The sequence below is a fragment of the Fundulus heteroclitus genome, chromosome 13 (genome assembly GCF_011125445.2).
Source record: "Fundulus heteroclitus isolate FHET01 chromosome 13, MU-UCD_Fhet_4.1, whole genome shotgun sequence".
NCBI lineage: Eukaryota > Metazoa > Chordata > Actinopteri > Cyprinodontiformes > Fundulidae > Fundulus > Fundulus heteroclitus.
Genome location: NC_046373.1, coordinates 8,455,106 through 8,478,103, shown reverse-complemented (window position 1 = coordinate 8,478,103; position 22,998 = coordinate 8,455,106). Strand labels below are relative to the sequence as shown.

Genomic DNA, 22,998 nt, shown 5'->3' with positions numbered 1-22,998 from the left:
ACAAATTAATCATACATCAGAAAAGGCTGATAAAGTGGATGAAAGCAAGAGAAAGGACTCATTGAAGCAAAAACAAATTCTCCTTCATGCTGTAATTCACATCTTTCCCTTTTTGTTATTGTTCTTTTCCGTTTGCTCTTTCGCCTTCAGCTTTAACCAATTCCTTGGCTGTCATTGGTGTGTGTGTGTGTGTGTGTGTGTGTGTGTCTGTCCCAGTGCCTTTGGGGGGTAACTAAACATGTGTATGAACAAATGTGTGTCATTGATAAAATATTTGCATGCAGAACTACAGTAAAACAACTAAATATACGAGTGTTTGTATTTAAGCATAACTTTTTCCCCGATATTATGGGCACATTAATGTGTCTGCATAGTTATATTAAAGACTCTTTGGATCTTTGAATGTTATATTATAAGACATTGTGTCAAAAACAAGCGCCCGTGATGTCAATCACAATTTTTTTATGGTAACACATGCTTTAATATAACTATTAGGCAGACTCTTTTTCTGTATAAAGATAGATTAATGATCGTGAGTCAATGAAAATTCCTCTTAAGTCTTGGAAACACAACCGTGTGTGTGTGTGTGTGTGTGTGTGTGTGTGTGTGTGTGTGTGTGTGTGTGTGTGTGTGTGTGTGTGTGTGTGTGTGTGTGTGTGTGTACTCTAATGGTGTTTAATGCCCAGACTAATGGTTTCAGCAGGGAATCCTTGTGCCGAGCTTTAGTCGAGGCCTGGGCTGATTGCTGGCAGGACCATTCCTCATCTTGATACCGCATGGAGGTGAGAGCCAGGGGAACACACACACACACACACACACACACACACACACACACACACACACACACACACACACACACACACTCACACACACACTACCGGTCTTCGCTTCTCACCAGCTAGTGTGATCTCTGTTTCTTTTCCTTTGTTTCCTATTACTTCTTGAATCTTATGTCTCTTGTTACCTTATAAGCTGTCTTCCAGTTTCAGTAGAATTACACTTTTTGCCTCTATCGTTTGTATTTTCAGCCTTCTAGTTAAAACTTGATTCTTGATCTGACTAAGTTCATCGCCTTATTTCACAATGCTACAACACTGAATAGGTATCAGAGCTATCTGAAATATATAGAAAGACAGAAGACACAAGCCTCTCTTGAAAGGGAATTTATTGGACCATCAGCCTAAAACACTACGAAGTATTTAGTATCATAACTTATAAAGGGTCTTGGGCTTTATAAAAGGGGTGATTGAGTTTAACAGATATGCCTAGAATGCTGACATTGAAGATGCTTGCCCCTGGATGATGTCATGTTAACAATAGCTGTATATAGAGAGTACTGGATTTTACATTTTCAAACAGAATGCACTCAGTGTAATCCATTTATTACTGAGTGGGCATGGACTGGTAGATATTAATTTCTGGTTTTGATCAATTTGCTTATTTTTAAAACATAAAATCAACCATTATTGCTACAGCTGCTAAAACAAATCCAACATATTCATTACTTAGTTGTATGATGTTATTTCTAACATATATCAATCGTTATTGTGATTTCCATACATTATTTTAAGCAAAACTACAATAAACACTTGATAAATAAAGTAGAAGTATTTGTGAGGTGTTATTAATATTTATGCTTAATAATGTTTAAAGGGCCTATATCATTCAAAATAAACCTTTTCGAGCTTTTAGCAATGTTATGATGCTATTCATTCATGAAAATCATGCCTAAAGTGGTATTTTGTTTGTTTGATTCATGCATGACTGTGTAGTCCTTGTAAATTCTGCTCTGAGTAGCAGCTCCTGTATGTCCTCGAAAACTGTGACTTTTTTAGATTTCTGCAAATTCACCATCATATACTTGTATGTACAGTTCCTTGTATTTCAAATGCCCATTCTAAAGATCTTTTTTAAGATCTTGAGGATTCAGGTCTTAAGTTAATATCAAGACTACAGAAAGATCTTCAGGAATTTAAAAAAGTAAGCACAAATTATATTAAACAAAAATTGGAAAGTGAAGCAAACCACTTCATATCAGAGGACACTTGGTCCTTTTAGTTCAAATGCACGGAGAAGCTTTAGCTGGAAGAGCCTTTGTAGATATTTTATTACTCCAGCACAGAGTTCTCACTACTCTGGTTTAAATACCTGCTGGAGAAACTGTGGTGCACAGGGAGGGAAACATTTACACTTCTTTTGGTCATGCCCATCAATGCAAGCCCTCTGGAACTCGATCCAAATTGAATTGAAAATAATATTAAACTCGCAGAGTGCTCTAAACTGGGACAAATTACTATTTGGTACTTTGTACTCCATAGATAATGATAAAAACACTAAATATTTGTTTGGCATGTTGAGCCTAGCGGCACGGAAATCCATCACCAGAAGATGGCTAAGACCTGTAACCCCAAACCTAGATGATTGGTATAATCTTATTTAGTCAATATTTACCATGGAACAAATCACATTTCAGAACAGACTTCCAATGAACAATTTCAATAAAATCTGGGAGCAAGTGGAGATATACATCTTGCCTAGAAGACCAGAATTTATTTGAATCCCCATATTTATTTTCTGTAAAAGAAATAAATTAGGATTGAGTACACCTCTTGTATATTGTCTATAGTTTGGTTATGAGTTGCATTATTAATGCTTTTTAAATATATATATATATATATATATATATATATATATATATATATATATATATATATATATATATATAATATGTATGTATGTATGTATGTATGTATGTATGTATGTATGTATGTATGTATGTATGTATGTATGTATGTATGTAAAAGACAATCATGGGGTCATGATCAGGTTTACACAGAGGTCATTTTGTACCCCATCCAGGAAGTGCCTACCTTTCTCCCCCTGTGCAACCCCACAGCCCGCGTCGCTGTGAGGGCAAGCCTTTTTCTTTCGGGTTTGAAAAATAGCATCAGAAACCAACCAGTATTTTATAACTAATGAATACTTTGAAGTGGCAAAGGTAATATTTAATCATATATATACCTATAATTTACTTATTAAAGCTTTTAAAAGAATAAAATATAGAAACTCTAATAATAGCCTGATATAAGATGGTTAATTATTTGTACGGCTATCTACTCTGCAGGCGAGTCCTCAAGCAATGTACTGTGCCATTGGTGTATTCTGCATAATCCATAAAAAAAAACATCCGCTCTATATTAGTGTACTCAATATTAGTGTACTCAATATTAATTACTTAATATTAATTTTGCAAAGCAAAGTTTAGACTCCAATTGTCTTTGAATATTTTATCTCCAACACACGATTGTGTTTCTGGCTTGTATTTTTGTGGCATAGTAAGATACAGTGTTTTAGGTAAATATCACATCACAGATGTAGCAGAACTGGATGTTTTTATATAAATAAAAAAACGTTTTATACCATTCAAACATACATGGCAGCATGGGAAAGTGCATTCCACATGTCGGGAATTCAAACTTTACGAGAGAGATGCTTTCTTGTAGTATTTTTAGATTAATGTATAAACTCAGGCTGTAAGCCCAACCCCTGTTCTGAAACAGTTTAAGGACCATTTTGACATTTTCAAGAAAGCATAAGAAGCTGGAACTGAATACAAAGGATACTTTTTACGTAGTACTAAGTGAAGCAAGTTTGCATGTGTACGTTCCTGTGTTGGGGAATGTATCATACTAAGTGGAAGCGTATTTGCGGGTGCTGCATAGCGATGCAGTATGAAGCACTGTTGGCCTGCAGCATGAGGGTCTTGAGAATCCAGGCCTAGGGTCTTTCTGCATGGAGTTTTCCTATTCTCCCCGTGTTACATGGCTTCTCTCCAAGTGCTCCAGGTTTCCTCCCAAACATGACTGTTAGTTTAATTGGTCTTCCTTTTTATTCTTTTACTTTGTGGCTCTAGTGGCCTTTATTTGACAGTAGGCTGACAGGAAATGGGGTCGGGAGAGTAGGGGTTAAACATGCAGCAGAGGTCCATGGGCCTGGATTCAAGCACAGGACGGCCATGTTAAGGACTGAGAGCCCCTTAAATGGGTTGTGTCCACTACCCCTGTGCCACCACCACATCCTTTAATTGGACTGCCTTTAGGTATGAGTATACGAGTGAATGGTTGTGTTTCCTGTGTCTCTATGTTGCCCTGTGATGGACTGGCACCCCAAACAGACATGTACCCCGATTCTTGGAAAAACGACCACTGGTGATCGGCTCAACCCCCCTTTGATCCTGAATGGATGAGCAGGTATGGGAGATGGGTGGATGGATGGATTTATGGGTTCAACCAACTAAATTGAAAAAGGAAAGTTGATTGGAGACTAGCATGATGAGACGTAAAGTGCAACGTGGTAAAAATGTTTAGTGAGAAGGTGGAAGAAGTAAAGAGGCGGTGTATAATGGGATGCAGAGGGTGAGATATAACAGGAAGAAGGGTGCGTGTGGAAGAGGGAGACGGCAGAAGGAAATAGACTGCCGGTTTGGAAGTCAGAAGAAGGCAGGGGGTATTTGTGTATGTGTGGGTGTAAGTGTAAAGAAGTAGGTGTTATAGGGGTATATTGGTGCCGGTTCTGCAGGGCTGGGGGTGTGTGTCAGTACAGATGCTCTGTGACCGGATGTCACAACTCGGGCCAGGAAGCTGAATCCACCGATTAATCACCGGGCCCCTCCGCTTGTAATCAAACGGGCTCTGGCCATGATGTATGAGCCATGTCACAGTTACTGACTAACACACACACACACACACACACACAGACACACACAGACACACACACACTGCACTCTCAGTTCATCACATGCACACGTGTAGTCACAAATGTACGAGGACGACCAGACGCACGCGGCACCCGGAACAACCTCTGGCAGTTCACCGGGATTATGGCTGTCTTCCAAAGGCCACTGGGGCAGACTTCAAAGACACAAACATAAACACCGTACCCAGGCCAACGCATTATCGTCTTAGTCAGCAACACAGGGTTAGCCAAAGAGAAAGACTTGGACGGAAAGAAAGGGTGGGAGAGAAAAAACTAAGTGGAGTCGCAGGGAATTTGGGACTAATGAGGAAGACTGATATACTGAATAATGGGAGTAGAAGAAAGACGGATGAAAAGATTGGAGTCCTGAGAAAGAGGGCCGTAAATGAACGAATCAGGGAAGAGATAATGAGCGAGCGAGCTCCAGGAGGAAGTGAGGGGCTGAGGATGGGATGAAGAGGTGAATCCGTGGGGATGAGGGAAAAGCTCTTGGTCAGCGGTTTCCACGGCAGCACTGGACAGGGCAGCTGACAGGATGAATAATTTAGGACGAGGTGTGTGAACATCGATCCCGCAGTGCACTTTCGCCTGATCACACTGACCCGTGCACGGATTCTCACAGAAACAGACACACCTAAATCACAATGGCGTTTCGCGGAGAAGAGCTGACCTCCACCAGGCCTAGGGTGGTAACAAATGTTTGCGACCTTACACCCATTATTTTGGTTACAACACAGTTACAAAGCCATTATCTCCAGCTTTGCGCTGGCCTCAAATGTGCACTTCTGGTAGGCTTTATACACAGCAACCTCCTCCTTTAGTGGCACACTGGGTAAAGATGTATAAAAATAAAATGTGTCTGCCATTTGTGTCTAGGGACTAAAGATGGAGATTAGCCATGGCTATAATCGCACATTTACATTTTAATGTTTATAGATACACACCATCCTTTTTTAAATGACGAATCAGAATATAAAGCAAAATGTATCTTTTACTGTAGTAGATTGAAAAATAAATCCAACTTCTAAGTTCAGTATATTTATTTAGTGGGGGAAAATCAAAATAGGCTAAAGAAAAAAAATTAATTTCTTTTTTGAAGTTTAGATTTAGGACATTTTTTACAAGAAACGTTTAAGTAAAACATATCTGTGCTGAATTTGTGATCCATGATCTCCTTTTGCCATGAGGTATAAATAAAACATTGTGATGGATTTAAAAGTGATCATATCTGTATTCTGTATGCATTGCACACTTGATTGTTGCTGTTTACATTTACAGTGTGTCTGTCAATAGTTTGGGATTACTAAATGTCAGGTCTTGTTTCAGCAGATGTAGTTACCACAGGCGACCAGCAGGGCGTGAGCCATAGTAAAGAGCAAGCCACTTCTTCCTCTGTCACTACATGCTTGAGCAGAGGCTCATCTATTGAATATTGCCCTTTTCGGGTTTGAGTTTTCTCCTATACACATGTTTACTCTTTTAAGGGCGTTTACTGATTGTTAGATTGATTGGGAATACAGTTCATCACTGATCATATTTACATACTTTGTTATTAGACGAGCTTTAAACCACGTTTAGTCGTTAGCTCACTGCTAACGATGCTAACCCAGGTGTGAATGTTGCAGCATAAAGAGCCTTTGCAAATAGCATATTCACACCTCCGAACATTTACAACAAAAACCTAATTTCCAGATTTGATCATCTTCTATTAATATCTATATAGAATCCTTAAAATTCAGCTCAAATGCTGAAGACATTCACATCACATCTGGCCTTAAAGAATTGCAACCCTCGAGCACAGATTTGATTTTGACATTGTAAAATAATTGTGCTATGTTCTGTAAAGTCCTTTCATGTTGTATCTGTTTGTAATTATTAATACTCTATGTTGTTCTTGTATGTTCTTTGTTTGCAATAAAAAAAGAGCCTCTGCACACGAGGTAACAAATGTTGTATGTATGTTCTGAAGTTAATTCATACGATAAGGAGGATTTGGGTCATTCCCGATATCAATCACCGCCACCAGCGCTGATTCTGCCTGGTGTTGGTTTTTTTTGGGAGTGGGTTCCCTATTAGCAGATTTACCATTAGATGTATGCTTTAACCAGGGGCCCATGTTTGGAATACCGTTAAAAGAACTGAATCTGACAACTGTTGGTTTGCTAACAAGAGAGATGCTGGGATGCAGAGGGAGCTGGTACCTTAAATGGGCCTAGTCACATGTTATGATCAGAAAAAGAAAACACAAAAACACATATATTTGTCTTCAAATAAGAATATATTTGAAGTGTTCATCCTGATAGGGTTTAATTAGTCCCTTTTGAGCGTGACAAGGACTTTGGCCCCAGATGTGATCAGCAGACATAAACATTGTTTATCTGCCAGCAGTAGCTACCTATCAGAAAGCAAGACGACGACAATTGATGCTGTTACTGTAAGAGCTAGCAGACCGTCCTGCAGTGCTGTGTGCTACTTTTATGTTAGTTTGACAGTAATTATTGCCGTTAGACTAAAAATTGAATGCACTTTGTTCTGTAGTTGTGGCTTTTTTTTTTTGTGCCGTATGTTTTGTCTGGCGTGTTTTACCCACCACCAGCAGGCAATGTAAGGATCCATGACCACATTGTTGCCTATTTAGTGATTATCTTGCTATATTTAACATCTTTTCAGACCCCTACAGCAACTTTGACTGGTGACTTTTTTCTGTTATTGGTGACTTTAGCGACTTCACCGATCGATCTGCAGTTACCCTCCTTAAGGCAGCAGCGAGTGCTGCCCTCATCGTTTCCAAGCGCTGTCTGTGTCACACACGCACACGCGCGCACACACACACACGTAGCTGTAGCTGCCTTGTCCTGAAAGCCCCGCTTTACAAAGCGGGATATAAATAAAATGTGAATATCGTTTTTAATCTACACATTTTTTCCTGTGAAACTGTTGCTCTAAAATAGTTCCATGAATTTGATTCATGCACAGCTTGAATCACTTATTCACCTGGTTCACTGTGTACCTCTGATAACTGTCCTTTTGGGTAAATTTGATGTATGAAGCTGGGATGCAGGCAATGTATTACAAATTCATAAATTATTTCATAAAGTTCATTTGCAGTTCCAAAAGTGTGTTTTTAATCCCGTTTTTGTCTTGCCAAAAGCTTCTCTTTCCTACAGCCTGAATCACAAGTGGATTAATAAACATGCAAATTTGGTGATGACGTCATTTGGCGACTTTTAAGACAGCCAATAACAATAGCTATCTTTGCTGAGGGGTTGGCAGCAGTGCTTGAGCAGAATTTTCATTGACGCTCCTTGTGCAACTTATAGGGAAGTTGTGCTAAATGCATATATTGGCTCTCTCCGCCATTGCACTAGCATTGAGATGTCACCATGCAAAAGAAAAAATAATGTGAATATATTACACTGAGTAAAATTTAATATCTATGACGTCATTTATAACAGGATCAAAACAAATGGACCTTCTGTGGGTGAGAGAGGCTACCAGAATTAAAACCCAGAGAGATTGCATGTAGTGATGCAACATACAGCCTATGATAGAGAAAGCTGAATAGAATAGAAATACATTTAGTGTCCTAGAGTGGGGAAATCTATGCGTGACAGTGGCAAAAACAAGTAGACTGAAGGCACCAGACTTACACACAAGATTAAATGTCATGAATAAAAAGCTACATTTAAAGTTAAGCTGAACAGCACAATTGAAAGAACTTATTAGAAAGGCTGCCACGGAGCATTCTGGGGCTAAGGGCCTTGCTCAGGGACCCAGAGAGGCAGTCTGTGGGAGCTGAACCTCCTGGAAACAAGCACAATGCTCTAACCACTAGGTCACCACTCCCTGCATTTGTTAATGATGCAAAATTACTAAAAAGGCAGAAATCGTACAGGGCTGCTGCTGAATATATTTGCATTGCCAGGTCATTGTTTACACTATAAAAATGCTTTGCATGCACCAGCTCCATGTTCATTTTGAAGCAATTTATTTTAAATTGGAAAGATTCTTTACTTGTCTATCAGTAGTAACATTTATTTGTATCAACAACAAATCAACAGGCAAATGGCACCCTAAAGGTAAGCAATTATCATGAAATGAAATATATATAACAAATAATGATGCAAATATATCACTGAATCAAAGGCACATACTTTCACAGAGGATATTAACCCTTATTCTAAGTGCTATCTTATCTACTGCTTTGCCAAACCAGGGGAGTGACAGATACATTATTAAATTCTCTTAACAAGGGCTAAGTTGTACCCTACTTATTGGTTTTGCCCTAATTAAAGAAGTAAAAAAAAGTCAGATTGTAATTAATTATATATTTTGCTCTTAACAATTAATAACCCTGTGCCTTGAAAAGATGTTTGGCTTGGGTGTCAAAAAATGCTGTACAGTATTTTCCTTATTATTGGTATCGAATTTGATAGTATTGTATCCGTCTTTTCTACCCATAAATTGTTATACTTAAACAGTTCGGTATTAGTCTGTTATTTTTTGTGGTTTGTACTTTTTTGTAGTGTGTATATTTTTTTACGTTTTGGGGTACAAGTGGCTTTTACTCATTTAACCACTAAGCCATGCAGTACCCTGCGGTTATAAAACCTCACAAATAATTCAATTGTATATTAGTTCCTTAAAACGTGCCTATTACATCCTATATCAGTTAATTGTGGTTCGGATCCCCAAATAGACCAGGTAGCTCTAATGGGATAGAACAGATTAATGATGCATAATCATAGCAAAGTGAGTCAGAGTCCTCCTTCTGCTGGATGTTATTTATCTGAGTCACAACTCTACGTTATCGATGGCAGATTGTTGAAACGTACTTTAAATGATCCGTTTTTATAGCGGCTATGAATTTACCCTAAGGTTGGTAGAAAATGTCTAGGAAAAAATAATCAAGTGCGAAGCTTCAAAAACTGCGAAGGCAGAGAGGCAAAACGACCAGCACTCACTGAAGCCAGCGTTTTACTTGCTTTTTAGTTATAATTTCACTCTCTTATGCATTCATTTAGTTTTATATTGCTCTAGATTTATCAGAATATTTGCCTTTTTTTTTTTTTTTTTTTTTAGAAAATGATGAATATAGTCATAGCCCACATGTTTGACAGAATATATTTTAGACACTCATGCAGTCATTTGCATCTACTTTTTTTTTTTTTTTTTTTTGCCTGCGTTGACAGATGCCAGCGGCTGTGAAAGCTGCCAGCCTTCATAGCCTTCTCTGCCCTAAAGTCCTTCCTGTTTGGTCCACGTACTTCCTGTCTACTACAACCTGATACTTCCCTGCTCGGGCACATGTCTTTCACGCTCTCGCGGTCTGCGACGCAAACCAAACACAGACGCTTCCACCGCTTGTTTTCCTGCAGGAACGAAGTAAGGGGCAACTTTTAGACACTTATTTACATGGGAAACCTCTAATTGAGCAACTCCGTGCCGCCTGATGACAAATCATCATATTTCACCAGTTTATTACTTTGGTGAGATTGATATTAAACCCCGGTTATAATGAACATCCACTTAAATGGCAGTCTTACTTTTTTTCTTTTTTTTTTTTTTTTTTTTTAGCAACATTCCCTCAGCCTCTGGCACAACACAAGACCATTTTTAACCCGGCGGAACAATGTTTCTCCCAAATCTCCCCGGCTTCGCAGGCACCTCTCCTCTTCATTCATCACACAGCCTGAACAAGTGACCGGGGAATGACCTCGCTCGCACGCAGACACTCTCTCACACACACACACACACACCAGCAAACTTGGAATCATCCCACACAAAAGCATGATTCATTTATCACAAACGATGGATACCTTGGAACACATGCTCCAACACGCACCCTCCGCACACTCCCACGTAGACACACACCTCGGCGCGCACGCTCACGTGTAGCGGCTCCTTTCACATCTGTTACAGATGGGTTCTCCTCCTCTTCGCTCCTAAATGAATATAAATATGTCTGTTTGACATCATTCATCTGCCAGAGATGAACACATTTGCCTCATTTTGCCAAAAGAGGCAGTGTTGCCTTCTCCTGTGTTTCAGAGAGACACACATGGGAAACAGAAACGGAGAAGTAAGAATGGCGGCGGGGATGCGAGGTTCTGAACATGGAAATAATCCGGCGGCATCGAATCGAGCCGGGGCAGGTCGCTAAGTGATCATGCAAATGCTTAAATGCAGTTTATGTTTTGGTCTCCCAGAAAGACACGCAGGAGAACAAACTTGCTTCTCTTTCTAAACACATTTTATTTGCCTCCGACGATCAAATCTGATCCCGTCTGTTTGCGGCGGTAAGCATTTGCGGCGCGATGCTTTAAAGCCCGTCAGCTCCATTCTCCACCTGCCTGACAAACACCTTAAAGGCGCCCTGATATAATCGGTAACAATCAGGGAGAAGATGACGGCCAGACGGCGAGTGAAAAGTGGATGGACTACGGGAGATATCGCTGATGGGAACAGATTGAAACAAAATGGCGGCTGATGCGCCACGAGGCGATATCGTGCGGCCCAGACACAAGAATCCGTGGACGGACGCCAATCAAGGCTTTGAGATAAAGATCATTTCAGAAGTGTGTTTTTTTGTCCTTTTTAGGGATCAAAAAGGAGAGGAATACACCTGTTGAGAACCCTGTTCTGTCACATAAAAGAAAAGAAAAAAAAAAACCTTCTGTGTCATTAAAACATCTTTCAATTATAATTTAGAAACCATTAGCAGACGTGACCCGTACACTCGGTCGCAACGTCTCCTTAATGTTCTGCCTGCGACGCCCTGAGGGAGGCGACAGCGGTTTTCAAAGTGAACCAGCTTCTGCTGCAATCTGTGCTCCATATGTCATTAAGGCCATTAGGGAAACGCAGCGTTAACGTTGAAGCTACAGCGCCAGCCTGGTTCAATGTGAGCCGCTGTGGGTCGACATAAAAGCGCCGTCTCACTTTGTCTCCCCTTCCTCTCTTTGTCTGGCTGCCTGCCTTAACAAGCCATTGTCTTTTTCCCCCACCACCATGCCTTTTGGAACGGCATCCTCCATTTCCCCGCTTTGAGTCATTTCTCTATCACTTTGCCCTTTTTTTTTTTTTTCTCCTGCCTCTGTCTCACCTTTGCAGGCGCCACCCGCTGCCACTGGGGGCAGTAGAAGAAAGGGCTTTTGGGTTTTTTGGGATAATATGACAAGTGAAGGAAGTCTGACATTCCAAGAAAGGGATCCGGTTGCCTTTCACTTATATAAAAAATACATTTTTTATTTTATTTTGTTGCTTTTTGTAAATGTATTGTCTTTTTCAGAGCATTTGTCAAAACACACGGAATCTTATTATAGTGCATAAACCCAAAGTGACCAAAAAAAAAAAAACACATTTTAAAAGACAGATCATTTACGCAACAAAAAAGATTAAAAGTCTTGTATTTGTCTACATTCAGTAATTCATGTAAAGACAAATGCAAATGAAAAAGAAATCAGCTCTTAAAACGTACCTCTCACTTTCATGGGGATCGTTTATTTTTTCTTTGTGATTTTAAATCTTGGTCGATTTGTAAATGTTTTCAATTCATCATTAAACGTATCCCATAACTGAACCCCCTGTAACTGGGGCACATTTCTTTTAGTTAATTGGATTTCATAAAAATGCAGGTTTTCTTTATACAAATGGTTTTGAACCTCAACCCGTTATTTTGTTATTTTTGCTTCATAAAAATTCATCTTGAAGACTGGGTTCCTACAATTTTTCACTTCAAATTTCCATACCCTTCCAAACTCAGATTTCTGAATTATTACACCAATTTTCATAAACATTTGGCTATTTTATCATTTTTGGTGCAATTTTGTTCAGAATTTATAATACTGAGATTTTTTAAACCATGATTATGTTGCACTAAAGACAGTTTTCTTTAATACTTTATTGTAAGATTTCTTTTGTGGCACTAGTGGCCTTTATACTTAACTATCAGACAGGAAACAGGCAGAAAAAGAGGGGGTTAACACGCAGCAAAGGTGTCAAGATCGGGATTCGAATCCAAGATGGGTGCATCAATAGACTAATAACCGCCTCTTCAGCAGGCTGCCCTTAAACCTAGAGTTTTACAGCTCAGCTCGAGACCTTTAATAATCCTATATCATTTGTTAAAATTGTTGTGAACTGGCAAAGCATAGTTAACATTTGTTATTTAAATGGAAATCATTGTTTTTAACTTTGATTTTTGCGAAAGTTATTTTTCTTTGATTGCTTTAGGATTTATTACCTTCTAGGTAATAGAAGAAAGAGTAAAGGCTAGAGACAATCTTTATACCATATTTATTTCTAAAGCACTTAAAATACAACACACAATATACACATATTTATGCAAGACACTTCTACACTCACTTTTCCCCATGCTTATCTAGACTGGAAACCTTCTAAAGATACATTTTATTACCTTCCTAGACTTTCCAAGAGCCTCCTGAAAACTTCACAGCTTTCTAATAAATAAAAATGTTGGTAATGAGCACATTATGCTGTCTATCCTTTTTTTGCATTATGAAAGCTGGAGTCGTGATTGTTCCAGATGTGTTCCCCACACCCCTAGGTTCTCAATCTGTGGTACATGTACCTCTGGTGGTACCAGGATTGGTTCTCAGAAGACAGTTTGGTGTCAAGTATGTTTTCCATTGTCATCTGAGCTGCAAAGCTGAGCTGATAGGCATAAGCAAGAACATTACGATCAAGCAGATGGATCATTCCTTATATCAAAAACTACTCCAAAGACAAATGTGGTGCTGAATATATATATATATATATATATATATATATATATATATATATATATATATATATATATATATATATATATATATATATATATATCACCAGATAATGGTAATCTAACTTAACGCAAAATACAGTTTTCAAATTGTGATTTAATTTATTAATTGTTAAAACTATCCAAAACCACCTGACCCTGTGTTAAATGACAGATTAACTGTTATAACTCCACTTTTAAAAAGACGAGTTTAGTTTCTCTAGCCAGACCTATGGTATCTAGCAATCTGTCAAATAAACCCTAACAGCAAGAAAGAGGGTTAAAATATCTCAAAAACCAAAACTTCTGTGATCAAAAGAAGTGCAGAAACCAGGTCACTGACATCTAACGGCCTAGAAGGGGATCCAAAGCCATTTCTAAGGTTCAGGGACTCTGGCAAACCACGGTGAGAACCATTATCCACAAAAAGAGAAATCACTGAACAGTGATGAACCTTTCCAGGAGTGGGCAGTCTTTCAAAATTACTCCTCGTCCAGGAAGTCACTAAAGAACCCAGAACGACATCTGAGGTGCTGCAAACTGCACCTGCCCCGGTTAAACCCAGAGGTTACGACTCAACAATAAGGGAGAGACTGGGCAAAATCAGTGAGAGTGGTAGAGCTAGATGACCATAGCTACTGCTGACCAAAGAGAACACAAAGCCCACCCCACATCTGTCAAAACAAATATTGACCGTCACCAAAACTTTTAGCTAAACTGGTGCAACAAAAGAGGAAGTTTTTGGAAGGTGCGCGTGCTGGAACATCTGGAGTAAAACCGACATAGTATTTCAGAAAGAGAAATCATACCGACAGTCAAAAGGGTGGAGGTGGTGTGACGGTCTGGAGCTTCTTCAGGACCTTGACGACTGGCCTTAATCGATGGATCCATGAATTCTGCTGCCTTTCTCTGCGAGGATGATTAAAGCCCCGGTGCAACTGGTTGGTACAGCAGGACAATGAGCTGAAGCTTCCCAGAAGGTTCGTCTGTGATATGAAAAACAGAAAATTCAATGAGCAGCCTGGTCAAGGCCCAGAGTTAAACAAGATAACATAGGTGCTGCAGCGTAACCCTAAACAGGCTCCTCCTGCTTGAAATCCCCACAATATGGCTGCAGTGAAACCAGTCTGCAAGGAAGAGTAGACACAATTCCTGCACAGTGACGTGAAACACTAATTTCCAGCTATCGCAAAGCTTAACAGTAGTTGTTGCTGCCAAGGGTGGCACAGCCATTTATTAAGTTAAGGTAACTTATTTTTAGCAGGGCCAAGCCCATTTAGCTTTTTCCATTAACAAGAGAAATCATGAGTTCAAATCTTAGTTGTTTAGTTTTTGTTTTTTTTGTTGTTGTTTTTTTGAGTGGGGGTATTTGCTCAGATAATGTAGGTCTCATATTAAAATTTGTTTGACAATTAGAATTTTTTAGGTTTTGACTAAAAGGAGGAAAACACTTTCGCAGCTCTGTAGATGTATTTGAGAACCACAGTTTCTTGCAGCATGTCAAACTTGGACAAGGTGGACGTGTGTAATGTTTTTGACTTGATGTAAATTTGCAACAGAATTTAACATCTTTGGCCAAAACTTTGTTTATTTGGTTTCCAGCTGTTTGACTAATACGCCTTGAAAATGCTCACACGCCATGCTGTGAGACATTACTGGACAAGAACACACCTGCAAAATTTGTATTTTAGGCAATAGAGATGGCCTTTGTTGATTAAACGGGCCACCGTTGGGAACCAAGGAGCCAGTGAGGTATGTTCACCTAGAGGTTAGCTGGAGGTCAGCGAGTGGAGTATCATGTCTCTGCTCCAACCCCAGCGCCCCTCCCGTTTCCTCCTCCTCCTCCTCCTCCTCCTCCTCATTTCTCCTCACCTCCTCCTTCTCCATTCCCGTGACAAAGAGAGCCAGTTTGGTTGCCAAGGAAACAGGCTTTTTTTCCACGGCGATGTGAGAACACGTGGGAAGGGCAGGGCGGCTTTTGTTTCCTTCACGAGATGAAGGATTCTCCGCATGCATGTTTAATCGCCAGACTTATGGCCCCCGAAGCCTGAGAGCCCCGGCCCATCTACCACCGCCTGATTATGCTCGACGGAGCTTCTGACTCCGTCATCCCGAGTGTTTTATCACGCCACGCGGCTCCCCAAAGCAGCTAACCGAGCCATTGTTGCACGGGGCTCCTGATGAGACCACAGCTGGGACCACAGATAGTCAGATCAAACAAGGAAGGCACACATGCATCCATTAACGGGTGCACGCCTGGCCAAATAAACACGCTGACTTTACATGCACGCGTACATAAGACTGGGCTTGCGATCCTTTTTGCCTCTTGGTGCATGTTGGCACCCACCCACTTCTCTTTGGCTTTGCACAGCAGGGGGGGAAATATGGCCGATCTCCATGGGAACTGTGTGTGCCGTTCTGCTACAGCTGTGATGTATGTGGTGACACTTTTGACCCGGTGGTGAACTCTATATTGCAGGGAGACCGTTCCCCGTGCTATTTGTCGCGTATAGCCTCAGCTGACGGTATATGCCAAAGTCACGGTCCGCTACAGATTTTGCTTTCCTGTAAGAGGGGGGGGGGGGAGATCTACCCTCATCATGAAAAGTAAATGAAATGTTTTTAAAATATGAGATAGTTTTGGTCATATCCCAGTAAACTAAGTGATTTATCTACACTTTTTTCAAGTATAGCTCAAAAGCCTGTAGTACCAGAAAAATTTCAGACATAGTAATCATTTGTTTGTTTTTTAAAGATGTTTTAAACATCTTCGGTTGTAATGATGATGCAACAAAAACTGGGGACACTGGCTTGAATCTCAATGTGTAAATTTCTTATGTCCACATGTGACAGCTAGGAGGATTTTCCATCATATTCTAACATTATACATATCTATCACTCATTTCTACCCGCTTATCCTCCTATGCAGGGTCGTGGGGGAGCTTGTACCTTCAGCTGTCGTTTGGTTAGAGCCAGGGTACACCCTGGACAGGTTTCCAGTAAAAAAAAAAAAAAAAAAAATGTTAATATTAATCTCTACAATACTGATAAATTAAAGTAACATACATAAACAACCAAAACGGGGGGAATAACGGAAGTTTTTCCTGTAAAACTTTATTTGGAAAAGAAAAAACTGTTCTTGAGAAATAAATTGTGGCACCCCTGTATTTATTACCACATAAAATGATAGAAATCACACATAGGCTTATCACTCCAGGCACACATCATTAGATCATCATTACCCGGCATTATAAATGAGGCTTGCCCCGTTTATCCCTCACACATTTAATTTAGTGTGCTCCTGACCGTAAAAAAAAATTTAGAGGGAACACCGTGGATAGGTTGAAAATGAGCTGTCTGGAGGCCTTTAGAAAGGAAATTGAAATAGTATGTGGGTTTGGTAAGAAGTTTAAAAAGGTATAGAAAGAATCTGAAATTAGCCACTTCACTGTGCAGAAAGTAGTGTATAGGTCCAGAGCATTCAAGACAACCATCATGCCCAGCTCTGGCTGTCTAAGCCCTAACCCTGACAGCAGACCGCAACACGCTAAAAGAAGTCTCCAAAACACCCAAAGATTCATCACATGACCTACAGACTGTTCATGGTTTCTGCAAACTGTTAATAGTCCATGCCATGTACAGGAGAGTTTAACGTTTACGGAGCATGTGCAAGACGGAAACCTTTGCTGAAAAAAAACATGAAGACTAGATCAAAGTTTGCCAGATAAAACTTACACAAAGACCAGGACTTCTGGAATAACATTCTGGAGTACTTTACAATTTGATTCTTTGGACAACTGAATAGAGGACGTGTTTTGAACCAAATGCAGCATGGCTGGAAAATGGCCTCATACACAACTGCGAAGCACGGAGGTGGAAGTGTAATGGTTCGGGGATGCTTTGCTGCACAATGGCATGGGCAGCTCGTCTTTGTTAAATCCGACATGCACCAACAAACCAGTGCACCAACCGAGGACTGGCTTAGAATTAGGAAATGGGAATTCCAGATAACATTTGTCATTAGTGGATTGTTTTTTCCTCACTTTAACATTTTGCTAAAACATTATTGAACCCGGCAAATTGTTATGATAAGAGCAGGCAGATGCACAGCCGGAATTGTGCAAGGAGTTAGTTGATGGCCACAAAAAGCAGCTAACAATAGATTCAATCATATGCACTTAATACTAAATCAGAAGAATTATCCTTTGTTGTTTAACTGAGAAAAAAAACTGTTTGGAAATGTCTTTGAAGGCCCAAAATAAAGAGAATCTTCGCGTCCATCGTAAGCGTACGCAGGTTTCTCATTGGGACCGTATCCTGGCCACCTTGAGCGCCTTTGAAAGAAGATGGAGGTGGCGACAGTCTGGTTTGGCGACCGGTGGGTTTCGCTGTTTGTTTGGCCCTCACATGGCTGTTTCCGGCCTGCCTTCCAGTTATGCGCGTCCTTTATTGTCATACAACACGACAGTTCTGCGGAGCCTCTGTTGGCACGCATTTTCCACTGACATTTACAAATCATGCACTTTGTTTCATACATAAAAGGAGGGTCAAACAAGTGACGAACGTTGTTGTGTGTAGACGCGGTCGCGTATGCTTCCAGTGTGCCTGGCCTCAAGCGTTTGTGACAAAAACACACAAGTATCACTGTCAGCGCAGAAACGTAACACCAAGAAATTGTGGAATATACTAGCTGAGTTCAGTCAGAAGTCATGTCTTCCTCTTGTGCGGGCGCCGTACAGGCACCCCAGGTAAAGATGTAACAAAACAAAACCTCTCTTTTGTTGCAGTGGCATAATCTAACATGGAGAACACTAAAGAATCCAACATTTAATTGAAGCATTTGGAGGTACCCCAAACAACAAGGCTTTTTTATTTCGATTTATTTTTTTTTAGGTTGATCAGATTTCATGGGAACCTTTAATCATTAACACATTTATTTTTATTTTCCTTAGGTATAAATATGTTGTTACACAAAGACTTCTTTTCAGCTACTGGCCAATTGGCCTGGACCTATACATATTTTGCCACCACTGACAATGATCCGACTGATACAGGAGATAAAAAAATATTTAAAAAAAATCCAAAGCTGACTGTTTGAATAGAGTGACATTTTGGGCTCTGAGTCTCCATCATGTTTATTATATTTTATCTCTATGCCAACCAGGTGTTTGGGAGGAATTCCAGGGGGAAAAAAATTAAACAATTTTAAATGTATGCTCCCCTAAATCATATTGAGGCTTTAATTGGGATATCACTTTTGGTTCACATTAGACTAAAATTAGATTTTTGAGCAACAAAATACCACGTATCAAAAGATAAAAATGAGGAAAAGAACCCCAAGCCGGTGTAAGGTACAGCGGAGGATCTGTGATTCTGTGGGCCTGTTTCTTTCCTAAAGACCTCAGGGACATTACCAGAGTGCATGGTATCATTAACCTGCATGTTTTACATAAAAATCTGCTGGCCATCTACTAAAAAACAGTATATACACACACACACACACACACACACATATATATATATATATATATATATATATATATATATATATATATATATATATATATATAGATAGATAGATAGATAGATAGATATTGCTGTACTTGCATTGGTCTTACAGACATTAAGTCTCAATTCTGCGTTTCCACCACTAGGAGTGCTGCAGCTTTGCACAAAAACCAGTCCTCCCAATTTGTCTGCCACTGCTGCTCTCTCGCTGTGAGCCAGGAGGAGCAGAGGAGGAAGGGGAGCTGACACCCAATAAAGGCTTACAAGCCGACACCCTCTTAATCATTCACTTTATTATGTTGTTTTTTTTCTTTTTCCTTACAGAAACAATCAGTTCCACATTGAACCAGTCGCGGGGTGATAATACATTGTGGGGGACGGACAGATAATGCAGACAAAGTGCTTGTGGACGACAAAACCAATATATGCTCGAGTGAGACCTTAAAAATAAATCACACTTCCAGCACTTTGTAAAACACTGACCACCAAGGTAATGAGTTTAAAGCAGAGTTTCCTGAGCCTTTACCTCTTTTTCCCCCCCAGCATCAAGGTTCCTTGCGTGGATTCTAAGGTAAGGTGTAGCAGAAGCAAAACAAAGGGCACATTCCTTGTGTCGTTGGACCTCCTCAGTCCTGTTTGTCCTGCTCATGGTGCGGAAGGGTCACGACCTCCGAAGATCCACCCAGACCTGCCGCACCACCAAGTCAACGTGCATGTCTGAAGACAGAAGAGTCAAAGGTATGTAACAGATACAAATCACAAAATGCAACACTACACAGGGGTAAAAGTTGTTCATTCTATTTAAAATCCTTAAAAAATGTTCACTCCAAGCTAAATATGAGTTATTTTCTCCTCCTTCACTCTGCAAACTAACTCACTGCAGAGTTTACAGATCGTCTCATTGATCTGATATCCATATGGCGTATGCAGCGCCCCGAGAATATATTTATATTTTATAATATAAATAATATAATATATTTATAAAGCAAGAATTCCACCAAAAGAAAGAAAGACAAGAAAGGTCTTATTCTGAATTTTAAAAGGCTGCAGGGACTTTTTTAGGGCTTTGAGTCAGAGTCCTTATACATAAATGGCCATATTTCCTAAAGCGTGTGCAAGTCTGTTTTTTTTGGCTCATTATGTGACTTTATGGCAACATTGCTAAACTTGATCAGGCCTGAAAAGGTAGTAAAGAGTGCTTGGAATACACTGGGGGGTCCTTGAAAACCCCACCCAGTAGTAGTAGACCTCCAGTTATGCCAGCACAGGCTTGGGCACATGCACTCCACTTGCTTTCAGGAGTGCAGATCTGGTGAAAAAAAAACATTTCAAGAGATCGCAATAAAACCGGACAACATGTAAAGTGAGTTTGCCTTTACAGAAAACCCGACTAGTAGCTTTAAGTAATGTATCGCAACGAAAATTGCAAATGTGAAATCCCAACCTGCTAGCCCAGAAGAGCTTTTAGTCAAAACTACAAATTAAATTGAAAAACAAAATTGCTTTTTGTCTTAAAAACTAATATATAATAACTATTTACAAGTGCACTGATAGTTAAAAGGATCAACCTATTTTCTCAGAGTTTTAAGCATTGTGTCTTTTGCAGACTCTAACAGCCCTTCTCCCTTTATTCAGCTCCATTTATCCCAACAACATCTGTGTTTAGCTGGGCAGGGGATGTGTTCAGGGTGACGTGGAGCAGCAGTTTTCCTCAACATGAAATGTTTAACATGCAGGCCAAAGGGATTCGTTTTAGCCTTCATCTGACCGGCTCCCCTTCCTCTACATCTTTGCTGAGCCCCCTGTACGGCCTTTGGCAAACTGCAGATTGAACTTCTGATGCCCTTTCTTTCAAAACTGCCTTAGATTTGGAGATTGCAAACTATTAGTTGTGTTGTCGACAGATTTCCCCACCTGAGCAGTGGATCTCTGCAGCTCCTCCGGGGTGTTTACGGGGCTCATCAGGGAGACTTTAAACATTTGGTTCAAAGGAGGGCTTGGATGACAGACATCTATTAGCTGAAGATGTAACTGCAGCTTCAGCCGTAAGCCATCCTGTTCCTGTGGAATTAAGTCCTTTTAATGTGAAGCCAGAGAGGCTGCCAGAGGGATTGGTGTTTTTTCTCCAGCTTTATGGTATCGCTCTGAAAACCCTTTTCCTCACCTGTTGCTGCCCACTGCCACCTACTTGTTTATCCTCACTATGCAGAAGAAAATGTGGTTGTTGAGTTATACTTCCGGATGAATAATTGTGACTTTTTTACTTTAAAGGAAAGCAGTTAGATCATGTTTTGCAGGGTTTTTTTTTTTTGTTTTGTTTTTTTACATTTTTATGTAAATACCGTAATGTGGTAAATACTCCTAGTATTTCTGCTTTATACTAGGAGTTCACACATTTCCAGTCAGATGCAAGTTTTGTTTATCTATTGAATCCCTTTAGTATGTTCATATCTGGAGTCTATAGTGAACCGAAGCCCAAAGACGTTAACATTGTACGCTTTGATATCTGATTGTGTCTTAAATAATAGCGTGACTGCCATATTGAACATCGTTACTGCGTGTCACATTTTCTTGGTTCCGTACCGCCGTACTTGTCTGACCAATTACACGCCGTGGATACTTTGCTCATTTGGTCCTTTCTGAGGCCAATTTCCTCCAAAGGGTTTTATTTAGAGCCATCGGAGTAGAGGGGGTTGAATAGAAATGCATGTCATACATTTTAGATTTTTTTTGTGTTTTTGTAAAACTTAAAAAAAAAAACATGCAGCATTTACCTTCAACTTCAAAACTCATGCACTTTGTGTTGCAACTTGACAAAATGGGAAAAATTTCAAGAGGTATGAAGGATACTTTTGCAAGGCAATCTACACCGATAAAATGTACGTGCCCTGCCAATCACGGGTGGCGGCCGTCGTGTTTGGGGACAGTCGCCGTCACGCGTCCTGTCCACCCCTCCCCACTCCCTGCCTGTGGTCCTGCCACCGTTGTTGAGCGGGTGACCTTTTCTCTTGGCTAATCCACACCAAAAAGCCCTAATTACTGCTGCCGCTCCACCGGCCTCCTCTGACCCAATAATCAATACAGCTGATTGGCTGGCGGATCGCCCCGTCAGGCACCGGAGCTTTACATGCAACTCAGAGTTAAGTCCGCGTGTCCGAACGTGCGTGCCTGCGTGCGTGCGTGCCGCGGCGTGACACAGAGATGGCGGTTTGATTATAAGACGCCACAGGAGAAGAAGAAGGTAAGGAGACGGCATTTGGATTGGCCGCTACGGCAGCGGAAGAATAAACAGAGGATGAGCAAAAAGTAACCACACACACACACACACACACACACACACTTGTATTTCCACACATTCCTCCCTGCCAGCTGAATGTTCTGACACTAGTTGACCTTATTGAGCTGCTGTTGTGTAAAGAGTCCCTCATTAGAATATCTTCCCTTTAACCTTTAGTAGAGTGACGCGTCTCCGGATGGCAAAGAAATAAGGTAAGTGTTTATACCGGGAGCTAAAAGTATTCTGTCAACATTTTCTTTCTCCAAAAGTCCTTAAAGGCCTTTTTCGGTGAAACGAGGCAAGCGCTTCAGGACACTCTATGATGAGCTGACAGTGTGGAAGGTGTACGCTGCCCAAAGCACTTCTACGTTTATTGCTACATCTTCTACTTTTTTTCCCAACCTCCCTCTCTGTAAATTTTTTTGCCTACCCGTGCATGCATGTAAAGCCTGGGGATATTTAAGAGCAATAACAGATGCAACATGATATGGAAAAGGAAAGATGGGGTTGATTTTAGAAAGCTATATGTTGTAAAAAAAACAAACAAAAAAAAAAACAGCAGTAAGCCATCTTTCCCTCTTCTTCTTCCTTTTTTCCGTTCGTTTTCTGTCATTCTCTCCTGCTGACAGTCTTTGATTCTATTAGACAAGTTAATGAAAAGCAACAACGAAGAGCG

General features: G+C 40.3%; 1 long non-coding RNA gene across 2 annotated transcripts in view; it reads right to left on the bottom strand.

The window, feature by feature from the left end:
• The window catches only part of LOC105934285, a 55,681-nt gene that overhangs the window by 2,684 nt on the left and 29,999 nt on the right, over positions 1 to 22,998 (bottom strand). The window contains exons 3-4 of one of the 2 annotated variants that reach the window (XR_004932243.1): positions 19,572 to 19,762; positions 14,347 to 14,523 (exon numbers count right to left, since the gene is read on the bottom strand). This is a non-coding gene — a long non-coding RNA (uncharacterized LOC105934285). Of the gene's footprint in view, positions 1 to 13,594; positions 14,524 to 19,571; positions 19,763 to 22,998 lie in introns of those variants that run through there. The other variant, XR_004932242.1, reaches the window with a different exon arrangement.